Source organism: Choristoneura fumiferana, chromosome 17 (genome assembly GCF_025370935.1).
Source record: "Choristoneura fumiferana chromosome 17, NRCan_CFum_1, whole genome shotgun sequence".
In the NCBI taxonomy this organism is placed as follows: Eukaryota; Metazoa; Arthropoda; class Insecta; order Lepidoptera; family Tortricidae; genus Choristoneura; species Choristoneura fumiferana.
Genome location: NC_133488.1, coordinates 20,171,159 through 20,187,621, shown reverse-complemented (window position 1 = coordinate 20,187,621; position 16,463 = coordinate 20,171,159). Strand labels below are relative to the sequence as shown.

The window sequence follows — 16,463 nt, the reverse complement described above, 5'->3', positions numbered from 1 at the left end:
CCGTTGAGCAATTTTTGTGTGATGGAGTAACAAAGGTCTTATTATCCAAACTTTCACATTTATAATATTATTTATTTATTTTATTTACAATAAGTACACAGTTTATTATAACAATAAGTGCGTAACACTTATAAATTGCTATGGCCTTATAATTATGAAGATACTCTTTCAGCAAAAATACACGGTTGCATGAAATTTATACAGGTAAAATAAACTTAACTCATAGTTTTTAACGGTTAAAGTTAATTTTCTTGAAGTAAAATACATATAATTCTGTAAAAAGAGCAAAAAGTTAGATATAAGAATTTCCCAATTTATAACGGAGTGATTCTTGAGCTATCGATCTATCTTCTGCTTTGTTATTATAAAATAAAATAACACTGGCTTATACGCCATGGTATGTCTGTCCGTCCGTCCGTATGGATATTTGTTAAATTTCAATGCTAGAATGTTTGTAATTTTGCACTCATTTATGTAAACTATGCGACAAAAAGTACATAAAATTGCATAAATATAGGGTACCTTAACATAAATTGATTTGTTTTTCTCATCCAACCCTATAGTGTGTTTGTTTGATTTGTTTGCGAAATATTCAACTTTAAAGTGCAAATAGTCATGAAAATCGAGCGTCCCCCCTCCCTCTAAAATCTAAACCGGTGGGTGGAAAAATTTGAAATAATTCAGGATGGTAGTAAGTATATCAAACTTTCAAGGAAAACTATAACGGCTAAGTTTTCTTGAGAATTATTAGTAGTTTAAGAGTAAATAGCAGCCTAAGGTATGAAATATACCTAAACATAAAAATATTACTTAATTTTTTCGGAATGGCTACGGAACCCTATTTTGGGCGTGTCCGACATGCTCTTGGCCGGTTTTTTTTCTAACTTTGATATTTGTTTGAGATCGAAACGCGTCAGTGTAGTGTGGTGGTGGTGATAGATGGGTTTGTGTGATTTGTGTGTGTTCTTACAGTGTGGAGGTGGAGGAACTGCATGAACACGCATATTTTGCATAAGCTTAGCTATCGTAAGGTCGCGGGTGAGCAAGGAAATTCTTTTAGTTCCGTCATTTATGTCATCTGTAATTAAATTTAATACTTAACAGTATATATTTTCACCCAATCGAAAAGAAAAAGATTAGATTTGTTAGGCCATACACAATTCCTGAACGATTAGCAGCGCCTCTACACGGCTCGAATCGGAAATAGGACGGAATGTCAGATGTCAATCAACTACTTACTACGATTGTATTTCCACATGGTTATAACGTTAATAAATAAACATATTCGACTACTGGATATTCTTTATATCTAGAAAATATTACATACATAACAAGATTATTATGAAGGACTCAAAACTCAACACAGCTACGCCAACACTGCTGACTTTGTTGTTCTATTTTGGTTCTACGACTGCGTAGACTGATCTACGGTGCGTAGAGCTGCGTTGCGTAGCACTGCACTATTGATGCAACTTACTGTTTAGTTCACCATCTTTGTCATCATAGTGCCATTTGATTGGATTGTTTTAATTTAGTTTATTGTGTATAAAACTATGTATGTTATTTACTAATAATATACAATTTGGATGCACACATTTTGTGGATTTATATTTTTTTCACTTCTCATGCTGCATGCATATCGTGGCTAAAGCTCCTCATGAATCTCTAGGGATTAAAGTATTTTTTTTAATTTACTCTGGCAACCCCTAAACAGCCAATCACGGCGTTTGTCAATAGTGGATTATCGCTATTTTCATTGATTGTTATATAGACAATTTTTAGGGCGTAGAAATAACCTCAAATTGATCTGTGCAAAAGTATAAAAAAATAGTTTATTGTATTTAGTTTGTTTGTATGATGAATATGAAGATTTGTACCTGAATCATGGATGTTGTAATAATTTGATTATGTATATTTATCTTTACATGTATGTTTTTATACTCATTCAATGTACAATATTTATTTCTGAAAATACTTATTTTTAAAAGAATATTGATACTATCAAAATAATATAAAATAAGAATAACAATTAAATCATAATTGAAGATACCTGGGCGACCGAGCTTCGCTCGGGCTAAAACTCAGACATAGGACCAAGCTAGATCGATTTGTCATTCCCGGAAATCCCCACATATCAAATTTCATCAGAATCGTTGGAGCCGTTTAAGATTCTGATAGATATATAACAAGAATTGCTAGTTCAAGGGTATTAGATAGATATAATTGAATGTAAAATTACCACTAAAATAATTATTTATTTAGTTGGTGGTGAATTTAAGAAACACGTCTCGAGAGGTTATTAAATGGAGTTTTTTGTGTTCGCCTGGTTTTCATATTTTTTAACACACCCGAGTTAATTACACTTTTTATTTTGCTAAAATTATCTAGAAATTTCCGTCATATTTCAGCGTGGTCACGAATTAAGGTATTTTTTTTAACTATCCATCGATTGGCCTCTACGGCGGTAAAGTAGAGATGATGGAATAAGTATGTACATGTACGAGTAGTTAGGTGTAAGCTAGTAGCTATTACTTAGTATGCTCCTAAAAATGAAAATACCTAAACATTAAGTACCTACGCCAAACCAATCAACTCACTACGTAAAACAATTTATCTGTACCTATTAAACAGTACCGTGAGTACTTAGGCTCTGATTTGGCAATATATTTGAAATTGTTTGCATTGTTTAGGTTGGTATTGAACTTAAGTAGGAACTTGCTATTCCATGTACACCATCTATTAAATTACAGAAAAAAACATGTTTACTTACAAAAATCTGCAATTGTTTGAAAAATGTCGCGGACAGATTAGTGTCGGTAAAAAAATTGATTGGCCCAGATATGTCTGTATTTTTGCACTCAGCTGTATAAAAATCCATGTAAAGTTGGCCTTCTACTTATTTTTAATTTACTTTGTCTTGCTTAAATTTAATATCATCATCTCAGCCTATATACGTCCCACAGTTGGGCACAAGTCTTTGAATTGAATTAGAGGAGGCCTGTATATTAATAGTGAAGTGGAATTCACTTATTTTTAATTTACTTTATCTTGCTACCAAGTTTCTTGCAGCGTACTTCTCGGCAATGACAATTTTCCCATAATAATAGTAGTTTATAAAAGTGATGTATGTAAAACTCTTTATTGCACAAAAGAGAGAGAGAGAGAGAGAAACTTTAATTACATATATTAGACACAATAAAAATACATTTCTTGCAGTAATCGAATGAAAAGTGGACCCCAATAATAATAATGTTATAAAAGCCGCAACGCTGTTGCTGTCTTGCAGAATAAACGTTTGGATTTTCACGAGCAAAGATCGTGTAAATGTAATAATTAGACTCGTCACTGTCCTAAAGTATAACGTTTCTCTAGATCTTGCGTCTGGCCTGTATAATAATATTTTCACGAAACCCAGTTAGTTTTGCTTCGCTCCGTAACTCGACCTAGGTTTAGATTTAAGTAGATTACGCTAACTGCCATGTTTAAACCTTTACTGCCAACGATTTTCACTTATGATTATAATTTTTTGCTTCAAGTAATTTCATTACAATACAATAACTCATTATTGTACTCCACTATAACAAGTAGGTAAAAAATAGGTACACAGAGAGAAAATTACAAGGTAAGCAATGGGTGGCCTTATTGCTTCAGAGCGATCTCTCACAGGCAACATTTTTCAACATAATGAAGTAGACTAAATAAAAGTAGACTAAGTATTATGTTTTAGCAGTTTTTTAAATCTAAAAGAAGAAATTAAGCCGATTTATTATTAAATTCTCTTCCTACGGCAGTGAAACAAACGAAATTTCTTACTACCTATTTTTAAAAATCTCATTCTTGCTCACTATTTGATACTATTATCTGAACTCCGTCGTCGGTCCTTTTGTGGTAACATGCAGTTTATATGTGTCGCATAAACAGAGCCGTGGTGTAAGGTTGTTAGCGGATAAGTATGATTAGAGTTAATTGACACAGACCACCGCAAAATGCAAGTCAATCAGTATTGGTACGTGTGTACAGTCACCAGCAACAATCCCTGACACAACGACTCTGTAACTATGACTATTTCTAGGGCCTGGACGTGTGAGATATTTTTGCACGGTCCGCTGTGACAGATATGATGCAGATGACTGTACGTCGCACCGCCAAAGAAGACAGATAACTTGTAAAAAGATAACTTAGAAATGTCCCTTCATTAATGCTTTGAAGCAACTTATTTCTAATACAGTAATCTTAGTTTAGCTTTTAGTTAAGTCTGATTTAGGAATTAGAACTGACTGAGCCGGTACCAAAATATTTGCGTTTTAAAATAGGTGGTTTAAGATACTATTAACTCAAATCTCAAGTACATTTGTTTAGCTTATTAATTTTTGAGCTTAACATGTTTTAGTTACGTTTTTATTTCATCAAATGGTTTTGTGTAAACATAAAAATCGGTTATAGTTTTAACGTGTTTTTGACGTAAAATGATTGAATATTAATGTATGAAATATGTTAGTTTTTCTTTCGTACAGAATAATTGAAAAGATTTGGTTCCCATTATATCTTCAAAATTGATGCTAATGAATAAGATTGTATGTTACAAAAGTTTAGAACAATATAATAGATGTTATTAGGTTTTAAATCTAGATAACTAATTGTCGGTTTGGTCTAGCCCGGCTCAGTCCCAAATTATAGAAGTAAATTTAAGAGCTAAATTTTAAATATCACGTTCAAACAGGGGTTTGGATAGTAAAATTGTTTCCCTGAAGTGAGCAAGCCAAATGACATTAGAAACAAAATTCAAATTCAATAGCGTGCTTTGCTCGTAGTAAGTTGTAAATATTTTTTGACATTTAAATGAGTATATTTTAGGTTTTTTTTTAAGTAACATTTTAGGTATTTCTTTTAAGTATGATGTCACGTAGTTTGTTATATTTGAAATAGTAATAACTTTTCTTAAACCAGCGTGACTTGACACATAAATTTAAGTTTTAGCAACACAACACTGTTGCCTAATATAAGTCCTAATTTTATTACACACTGAAATTATTATTCATAAATTATTACATAATATTACCTACCAGCCTTAAAAGAATATGCATGATTGGCGCTTAATTACAAATAAGATGTATATGATTAACAGATATATAAAATAATCTAATAACTATGTCTAATATTCATAGTACGAGCTTTCCTTTTAAAGATCTAGGTCATTTGCTTTAATTTTTTGTTTCAAAATGTATATTATTAATTATCAACTTGTCCTTCAAAGGGATCTCTGCTAGTCAAACTAGTAATTATTATAGCCAAATTTAAACATCAATGAAAACTTACATAGGTAGAGTGAAATTAACAACAACAGTTAAGTTAATTTTACTATTTTCAATAGGCATCAGTGTTATAAGTTTTGGGAAACTTTCATTTAGTTTTTGTTGTACTTTAATTAGGTTATAGACTGCCAAAACACATGGGTTTCGTTTTTAGTGTCGGCGTTGAGGTTACTTTCTGTTAGTTTTTTTAAGCGGTCTGAAATAATATGTAAAAATAGATACTTTTAGGAAAAGCTCACGAATTTATAAACTAACGTTGGTGTAAAACAACATTAACAGTAAATTTAAAAGTTAAACGTTAGTTTTAGGGTAGAGTTAAATTGATTGAACCGGAATTGAGTGGGTTTTAAGGGAATAAATTTGGTTATAATTATTCGTGTTCTAGAAACAGATAGATTTTTAGCAATAGCCGCTTAGAATAGCGCTAATCATTGACGTCTGCTGATAATAAAGTAGATGTTATAAAAAATAGGCACTCGCCTAGTACAAAGCGAGCGTTGTCCCGAAATGAGGTTATCCGAATCACTCTAACATAATTTTTTTGTGCAAATAAATTTATCAGTCGACCTTGCTCCCAGCTATCGCCAAATTTGGCTACGCGATAAAACTAGAAAAAAAAAACTTACCTTGTTTTAGAAAAAAAAAACAATCCTCACTACACAGCACTGGTTGGTTTAGCACTTGATGATTAAAGTATTTTTTTTTCGTGTGTCATGTCAGTTTAGTGCAGTCTGTGTGTGAGACTGCACATCGCGTCGCCGGCAGTGGCCGACTGGCGGCGCGTACGCAGAGAGCGCCCCGCGCCCCTCCGAAAATTACCGCGAAAAAATATGGCGGGACGCCTCGCAAAAACTGAAGGGGTGCGCTCGCCGTTTCTCTGTGAGGCTGTATGCTAATCCATCGTGTGCTCGGGCCCTTTTTTCCGGGGTGGGGGTGGGGTGCAATTAAAAACTCGCGCGTGCGTGAGGGGGCGCGATTAGAACGGAGACGCTGGAATGAGTCTGTCACCGTTTTTTACTTTTTTCTAGTCTGGCAGCGCGGATGCTGGCTGGAATCGATGCTGCCTCCCTTGTTTGATTGCGATTTGCGAGTGCTTTGCGGAGGCGGCACTAAACTGGACTCCATACTATGAACTATGAGGATATTTACGATTGGAATAACGATGTCTGTTTTTTATTTTTACGTTAGCTATCTAAATTTGGGTTCTAAGTAACGTAAAAAAGTAGTGTTTGTATACCGTTTTTTTTTAAATTTGAATTAGTTTTAGTGTTATTTTTTTTTGACAAATTTCATGTATGCATGACTATTTAGCATTTTTTTCACTCGATCCTATTATCATATTAAACTTACCTTGAACTACTAAAAACCACTTGGATCGACTTCGCAAATCTAACCGTCGAAACTGGTACTCTGCGAACAAAACACGATAAAGCGAAGAATAGATTTGAAAGGTATTTAGGCTGAAGAGGGGTCGCTGCAACGGCGGCTACGCTGCAGGCTCGTCGCTGCACGGGACACCTAGGTGCGCGCCGCGCGCGAATGTGCGCGTTGCGCGCTCAAAAAGCACTTTGTGTAAAGGTGTGTATGGAATAGGTAAGTTTTGGAATGAAAGTGAGAACTGATAAAAGCGACGTTTTGGGTGAGCTGATGTGAAATAAGTTGGTTTTTATGAGCTAGTTGCGTTTATGATTTTAGTACGGTCAAAAAAAATCGCTAACTTTACTTATACTTAAAAAAAAAAATTGTTATCTCATCTATCATGTACAAAAATATTTTTAGTGTGTTCTGAAACTTAAAAAAAATATCTTTAGGAAATGTAGTGGATACGGTTACCTATTTTTAAACTGATGTACTTGAAAGTTGTAAGGTATTTCCAATTAAATAATAAGCAGAAGATTATTGCTTATCTCTATTAATTCTGTAAGTGCATCGAACGATTCTAAATAACATTATCGGCCGATAAAACTTTTATCAAAGTTAATGGCACAAAATAAAAAAATAAAAAATGACAATTCGCGTTTCGAATTCTTCACTTGAATTTCGCGCGTCCAACGGTCCGATGCAACTTTATAATTTATTACTTTTAAATTATTTATGCAAGAGCATCTAATGGTGAGCCTGTGCGGCACTTGCACGGCAGCTAGCCCCATCGGCCAGTTCCATAGATTACCATCATAATAGCTAACTTTGAAAGGGGTCAAGCTAATTGTTAGCAAGACAAATTAAAAAACGAGATAAAGTAACAAACTTTTTGAATATTCAAATTTTCGACAATTTGAAAAGGATTACGGATTTTAGATGAATAGAAAAAATATTTCCGGTTCGAGCTGTCAGAAATAACATCTGTGGGAATTATTGTGTAGTTTAGTTTAGTTGTGTCGTGTGACTTACCTTTGCTGTAGCTTCAGTGCGTGGTAACTCCGAAAATAAAAACAAAAACAATCAATAAAACTTCAACAGAGTCACAAGTCAATGTCCGGTAAATAAACAAGCAGCCGCGGCGGTGGAAATCTTTAAAAAAAGTGCCGCGAACGCGTTCGGCGCGGGCGAAACTCCGCCAAACTGTCCAGCCGTCCACACACGCACGTGAGAAAACTTCGGCCGAACTTCGAAAACTTTCTGACAAGCGCAGAATAGTTGCGCTCGGACCGTACAAGCTTGAACCAAAACAGGAATTTCTAACGCCAAAAAAATTAATTGCGCCCGTTAATTTTTATTTGTGAAAAGTTTTTTTTTTTTGCAGACGCGTCCACCCGTCCGGTTGGGTCCGGCTGGTCTGCAATATTAACACGAGCGGCGTCCACCTTTTGTAATGAAACGTTCACACATGCTTCCGCATTACCGTCCGATGCCATCAATAATGAACCGGGCGGGAAAAAACAAAACGGGCCACCTCTCCCGCCGAGGCGCCCGCCGACACTACAGCCTCCTCGTCAAAGATCAGAATTGCATATCTGGGTTGCGTTAATGAGCGGGGAGAGGGGGTCGTGGGGGGTCGAAAAAGTGGCACCGCTCGCGAGCGAATATAAATTCATCGCCAAAAAATCATTACGCGCGGGGTGGTATTACGGCGCTCGCTGCGCGGGTTCGTTCGTATAGTTTTTAAATCGGGCGCTCACTCGGCGAGGCGGCGCCGCGGCGCGCGGACTCCGCGGTACTGCTGCACCTGCATGCCCCATGCCCCATGCCTCGTGCCCCATGCCCCAGGCCCCATGCCTCGCGCGAACTATCACGCACGAGCCACTACAAACTTTGCCCAACTTTCAGCATCCGGCCGCACGGCGAACGCTCATAACGCGCGAATTAAGAAAAAACGCCAAACGATACCCCCGCTATGATTTGTGCGGAAATGGATTGATTTTTTTTTTAGAGAAAGGGAAAAAGGCTCCACGTGTATGCAAATTCCTCTTTCAGCGACGATCGTAATCAATTTGTGCGTAGAAAGCGGGCACTTCCGCACGCACACTGCCGCGTCGTTGTGTGCGACTCAAATTAAATCTAATACAAAATTGCGTTTTATGTTCACGCTAGTGCGCGTAGGTGTGTGTAGGGCACAATGCGAACTCGCGCCAGGTACACTCGGCCACGATGACTTTAATGCAACTTAATTATAATTAGATGAACATTATGAATTAAAAAATACTTAGACCGATGATTTAGATTATCCCAAGTGGATCGCGCTCGGCGAGACAGGGCGGCGCCATCGCACGTGATTTCCAGCAATAAATTTCTACTTATTATCGATTATGTACGTGCTTATTAATAGTTAAATATTATACTTATCTACTCTCAACTACCCATTAATTAGTCGTTGATATCAAATGACGTCCTTAGGAGGACCAACTTTTTTTTTCCAGGGCCCAAGTGTCATAATATTAGCACAATTTTTTAAAGTAACATAAATAATGTTTAATTTCAAAACACTGATACCATTTAAATCACAAAACAACAACAACTAGAACCTAATAACCAACCCAGAAATTTCGCTTAAATATTTCATAGAACGTACCTATACTTTAAGAAGTAGGTGTACAATAATCGCGGCATACGCCATTACACATTAGCACACATATCGCCGACTGTACTTTAAAACCCACACAGGCTTAATGTTAAAAATGAATTACCAACACAGCCCAACCGCCTCCCTACTACACTCATTTTCATTTCGATGTTTTTGGGTTTTTGCGCAAACGGGGGCCGCCCCCCCAGGCCTCCACCCTCGCCCTATGAAAATAGGATATATTTTTATGTTTTATTTGCCCGGAAGCCCGTAGCTTAGTTGCATGTTTATTAGAAGTTTTTATTAGTAGAAACAATGCGGTGGATTTTTTGCGTTTTGCTGGGTTGTACTGTTATGCCGTTTGATGATTTGCGATGACAATTGTATAGGTGCCTGTCACGGCATGTTTGTGTAGTTTGGTTTACTATTGCTTTTGATGGCAGATATGAGGGGCTGCGTGCCCTTTAGGACCCCGTAGCTCCGACGACTTATTTCAAGTCGAAGACGGGATTAAACTTACTCGTACTTAAGTGATTTGCAGTTGTTTTAAAACAGCCGTGATAACCCAGCTGTTTAAAAAAAATACAATAAAAAAATAGAAAAAAAAACAAATTCCTTTTTTAAATTAGGAGATATGTTGATAAACGAGGGTCACCGTCATAGCCAAGCGAATTAGCTCGTTGAAGTGACACAGAGAACAGATGGCCGTTGGGGCCGAAAACTCCTCGAATGGAGACCGCGGACGTCCACCAATGAGATGAATGGAAAACCTGGTTAATAATGATACTAATGATTGCATTTATTTCAGGCAAACTAATACATATTTATAATCAATAATTATTTAAAACTATTTGGTGACAAAACGGCGTACTGCGGGTTCACGGTGGATGCAGGCCACTTCTAACCATCGCTAGAAAACCTGATTTCAAATAAAAAAACCGCATTCAAGTCGGTCCACGATTAGGAACTACGGTGCCACAGACAGACACACAGACACACATAGCGGTCAAACTTAATCCCCTTTTGCGTTGGGGGTTAAAAAGTAATTTTGATATTTGCGGAGCTTTATAATTTTAACAATGCTGCAATGTTGGAATTGAATTCGACTAATAACTATTCTACTTCATTTATCCAGGCCTCCTCTCAGAATAACACCCCTCTATTTGCGTCGGGGGTTAAAAAGAAGATCTGGGCTATAGTTTCTGTGCATCACCGGCAGTGCGGTCTAAATTTTATTGAATCAGGCGGAGACTTTGCGGAGGTCCATCCATACTTCCATACTTAGTTATATGTATATTATATTAACGACTATAGACGACCGGATGGCCAAGTGGTTAGAGAACCTGACTACGAAGCTTGAGGTCCCGGGTTCGATTCCCGGCCGGGGCAGATATTTGTATGAATAATACGAATGTTTGTTCTCGGGTCTTGGGTGTTTAATATGTATTTAAGTATTTATTTATCTATATAAGTATGTTTATCCGTTGCCTAATATCCATAGTACAAGCTTTGCTTAGTTTGGGACTAGGTCAATTGGTGTCAAGTGTCCCATGATATTTATTTATTATTTATTAAAAATGCGAAAGTGTGTGTGTTTGTTTGTTTGTCCGTCAATCACGTCGAAACGGAGCGACGGATCGACGTGATTTTTGGCATAGAGGTAGTTTATGCGTCAGAAAGTGACATAGGCTACTTTTTATCCCGGAAAATGCACATTTTCCGAGGGAGGCTAGATATTCAGCGTTTTTGCGGCGTTTTTTTTTCGTCATTACCGTTTCGGCAATTACTATTGAAAGAAGTAATGCTCGTGGTTGTTTTTTTGTGAAAATTCAATATTATTAGGTATATTAAATATGATAAACTTTTCTTTCTTGTGCTAATACACGTGAGATGGTAATGACGTTTTACTGACCGGTTGAAACGGAATATTCACCCGGGAACAGCGCGCGATAACCGAATACCACGCGGGCGGAGCCGCGGGCAAAAGCTAGTCATCATCATCATCAGCCCGAAGACGTCCACTGCTGGACAAAGGCCTCCCCCTTAGAACGCCACAATGAACGACAACTCGCCACTTGCATCCACCGGTTTCCCGCTACTCTCACGATGTCGTCAGTCCACCTGGTGGGAGGCCTGCCAACGCTTCGTCTTCCGGTTCGTGGTCGCCACTCGAGGACTTTTCTCCCCCAACGGTTATCTGTTCTTCGAGCGGTGTGGCCTGCCCATTGCCACTTCAATTTGCATATTTTTCCAGCTATGTCAGTGACAAGCTAAGCAGTGAGTGAAAAGATAGTATATACGTTGAAATAAAATAAAAATGAAGGTCGCGGGTGAGCAAAGAAATTCTTTTAGTTCATTTCAATTCGTCTAAATAAGTTTCTAGAATAACTGAAAGTACCCTATAGGAAAGAATTCCTCGCGGCAACTTTTACCCGAGTGCAAGGAGTGGTATTGTTTTCCGCGCGTATATTGTAATTGCACAAACCTGCGAAGCAATTCAATGGTGTGTGTGAAGTTCCCAATCCGCACTGGGCCCGCGTGGGAACTACTGCCCAAGCCCTCTCATTCTGAGGGGAGGCCTGTGTCCTGCAGTGGGACGTATATAGGCTGGGATGATGATGATGATATTGTAATTGTAATATTTTTAATTGTATGGAAACATCTTTGCGTGAATTAGAAAATTGATTTATTCACCGCTCCAAGTGGTAGCAGACCTTAGTCTTTATTTTGTATTGATATCTCTATTTTAGGTACCGGGTGTGGCCTGTAATACGAGCATAAAATTAAAACATAGATCGTCCTCGTCAAACTGAACAACATTAGTTCAGCGACTTTTAAAAATAATGGAGTCTCTGAATTTATCTTTTTTCATACAAATTAAATATTCCTATCAATGTACGCCATCCTATAGGTAGAGTCATTCACGATGACGCGTGCCGTGGTTCTTATTACAATGTCATTAATGTCTAATTTTGACAAAATCACGAGTCTTCGTGGATGGCACTAGGTATACAACACAACTAACGTTACCAGTCACGCTACAAACATGAAGCATTTTGCTTTACATTGCTTCTTCGAATAAACTAAAAAGTGTAATAAAAATTAAAAACCTGAAGTTTGAGGTGTATGATCTATTTTTTAATTATTTTCATCACACTTGCTCGTAAACAGTGTCGTAACATGCAGGCTACCTTGGTTGCAACCCCCCAAATAAAACCCTCGATCTTAATGTGCTTGTCATGAAGCCCGTGGTCGGTAAATGAGTCAGTGCCCGTACTGATGGTGCTGCGGGCGCTCCTGCTGCAGGACCACATGCACACGCACGTTGCGGCGCATGCTGCGGGAGGGGGAGAGGGGGAGGGCGGCGCTACCAAGAGCGCAGCCTAAGGCATCGCCAATATTTGGAACAATTATATATTTTTTTCTTTTAGAAATATAAAAATTTACTCGCAAATGTGATGAAGAACATTGTATGTCGCACGGGCGGTACTAGAATTACGAACATCGACTCATTAAAGCCCTCAGTCTTCGACTTCGGGCTTCTAATAGACTCTCGTTCGTAATTCCTTATTTACCGCCCTTAAGACACAATGTACTATTGCTCATATTACAGACCTCACCCGGTATGCGTTCCGGAGTTAAAGGATCTTATTAATAGATAGACGGACAACAGAGTGATCTTTTAAGGGTTCCGTTTTTATTGACTAAGGTCGAAACTCTAGAAATGTAGGTATTACTCGATCTTAAGGCGAATTCCACTCGCAATTGGCTGGTTTTTACAAATATAAGAGTTAGGATCTTAATCGTTATTCATTCACGTCTCGACAGTCCGATAGGGTTGCTAACGAGGGCACGAGATACAAGGCCGAGTGCTGGGTGCCGATGACCGAGTTCCGCAGCCACTAAGTCTGTTCGCAAGTCAATAAAAAAATATAAAAAAACAGCCAAGAGCGTGTCGGACACGCCCAAGATAGGGTTCCATAGCAATTACGAAAAAGTCAAGTAATATTATGTGCGTTATAACACAGTTAAAACACTTACTACAGTCTTAAAATCTATTACCAGAAAAAGAGCGTATCTTCACGGCACTTACGTCCTTTTGTTGAGAAGACACACACACACTTTCACATTTATAATATTAATATGGATGTATTGAAAAGTGTGAGACTATGAGGCTGTTTCACCATCCATTGATTAGTGTTAACTGACGGTTAAATGTGATGCCGTCTCCGTCTATTCGAACAAAACAAATAGAGACGGCATCACACCTAACCCCCAGTTAACACTAATCAATGGATGTTGAAACAGCCCCTATGCCTGCTATTATTTTCCTAACCAACCGTCGCCGTCGCGTATCACTTATGCGCTTGACATTCCGTTCCTGTCACGGTCCTATTACGGTCATACGGTGTAGTGGCAACCCTACGGTTACCCTACTTAAGGCGCCCTCGGAATTTACACGGCGGTCAATTTAAGATGCTTATCCCTTAATAAGGGTTCTGTATAGACAAACCGGAGCTTTGGTCGGTGACAAATTGATTTATCATCGTGATTTACACGTGTGTCGTCTTTTTCTAGTTAACTAGTGTTTACCCGTGGCTTCGCTCACGTAAATCATTAGATCAAGCAGGTGAATTTTTAAAAATTCCCGTGGGAATTCCCGAAAATTTATAGTCGTTTTCATTGACATTACATTAAAAACAATCATGTCAAATTTCACGACTCTAAGCCCAGCGGTTGTTGTTTCGAGATTTTATCCCTATACCGTTGGAATATCTACATACCAAATTTCATCCAAATCCGTCCAGCCAGGTGCCGTTGCAGGTGGTAAGACCATGTTCAAGGTCCGCCCGGATTGCTACCCTTGCTCGCTAATCCTGCCGTGAAATAGCAGTGCTTGCACTGTTGTGTTTCGGCGTGGAGAGTAAGACAGCCGGAGAAATAACTGGCACTTGAGGTATCCCATCTTAGGCCTCTAGGTTGGCAACGCGTCTGCAATACCCCTGGTGATGCAGATGTTTATGGGCGGTGGTGATCTCTTACCATCAGGAGACCCACTTGCTCGTTTGCCATCCAGTCAAAAAAAAAAACCACATTAATTTTATTTTGATATTTTTTTGTATTTATTGAATCAAATAATTTACAACATTACATTTCTCTTTCTCGTGAACTAAGCTCTACTCGGATTTCGATCTTTACCCAAAGGGTAGAGACACGTCCTGTACGTTAGACTATGATGATACTGACCATTCTGTCACAACTATGCTAACATATAGTTGGCCAGTGCAGACTGACTGCAGTCCAACTGCAACGTAACCGCAACTTTTAGAAGCAGGTCCGATGTCTTTGTAGGTAAACAGAGAGCTCAATACAAGAACCTATTATACCACCCTGCTTGTCGTGCTGCTATCTATCGCAAAAATGCGTATAATATGTGCATTATTTCATACAACAATCTTTCAGGAGATTTGAGACAAATGGAATATAATAAATTTGTAAAGGAAATTACTAGATGGCTTAACGTAAATTGCTTTTATAGTGTAAAAGAATTTCTAGAATTTTATAATTGACATTAATTACCATGCACATTATATATTGTATTTTTATTTAAACACTGACATTACTATGCACATGATCTAATTTAATTTAATTTGTAATGTATGTAGAACTTTTGCATGTCGTTCACCGACTGAATACTGTACTGCTGACTGCAGTCCAACTGCAACGTAACCGCGACTGCCGACTGTCCATAAATTTTTCGTTGTAGTTAGATTGCAGTCGGCACAACTGCACTCAGACTGCAATTGAAATGTATGGGCAGTCGGCAGTTGGTAATTACGTTGCAATTGGAATGCAGTCCGTCTATACTGGCCTTTAAGTAGAGATAGCTTAAAAGCTCCCCTTCCGCCTCATGTACTCGTAACAACATATTTATATGTCTCTCATTACCCATTCCAAAACGGCCGTCCCGCTTTTTATACAAAAAAAGCTATAGTTAATCGCATCAACATATTAAAAATAAAATAATGCAAGGGTGGGTGGGCGTTCCATAATATATTCGGTTGTAGTTTTTCCAATAATTTCGTCCATTGGAGGAGACTTCCATTCTCGTGTGTGCGTTTTTTTATCTCTTTTCCACAAAATCATTAGGCGTTTTCGTTGTTTTAATGATCGATTGAATCATTTAAATCGCTATGTTATGAGTGTTGGGAGTATTATGAAAGCTTTTATCTCCGTTTGGGGCAGATATTGACGAGCTGAGGCTGAGTGGATAAAGAACATGACTACGAAGCTTGATGTCCGGATTTGATACCCAATTTTGCAGGTGGTAGGACCTTGTGCAAGGTCCGCCCGGATTGCTACCACCATCTTGCTCGCTAATCCTGCCGTGAAGCAGTAGTGCTTGCACTGTTGTGTTTCGGCGTGGAGAGTGAGACAGCCGGTGAAATTACTGGCACGTGAGGTATCCCATCTTAGACCTAGGTTGGCAACGCGTCTGCAATACCCCTGGTGTTGCAGATGTTTATGGGCGGTGGTGATCCCTTACCATCAGGAGACCCACTTGCTCGTTTGCCATCAGTCGAATAAAAAAAAAAATCGGGGCAAATATTTGTATGAATAATACGAATGTTTGTTCTGGAATCTTGGACGCTTAATTTGTATGTATTTTTATCTATGTGAGTAGTTTCGCCGTTACCTAGTTCCCATAACACAAGCTTTGCTTAAAAAAGTCAAAGTCAAAATATCTTTATTCAATTTAGGCTATAACAAGCATTTATGAATGTAAAAAAAAATCTACCACCGGTTCGGAAAAACCTCTGTTGAGAAGAATCCGGCAAGAAACTCAACGAGGTATATTTTTTTTAACAGATTTACAATATTATTAAATGATATCTATATCACAAGTATTTAACACCGCTTTATTTTTAACACACTGGGACTAGGTTAATTGGGGTCAATTTAGTGTCCCGTGATATTTTTTATTTATTTTGACGACCAGATGGCCTAGTGGTTAGAGAACCTGACTACGAAGCTTGAGGTCCCGGGTTCGATTCCCGTGTCGGGGCAGATATTTGTATGAAAATACGAATGTTTGTTCTCGGGTCTTGGGTGTTTACTATGTATTTAAGTATGTATCTATCTATATAATT

General features: G+C 38.1%; 1 protein-coding gene across 3 annotated transcripts in view; it reads right to left on the bottom strand.

Annotated features, from left to right (window-relative positions):
• br (broad-complex core protein) overlaps window positions 1-16,463 on the bottom strand; it is a 173,544-nt gene that overhangs the window by 62,318 nt on the left and 94,763 nt on the right. The gene's annotated exons all lie outside the window — the stretch shown is intronic.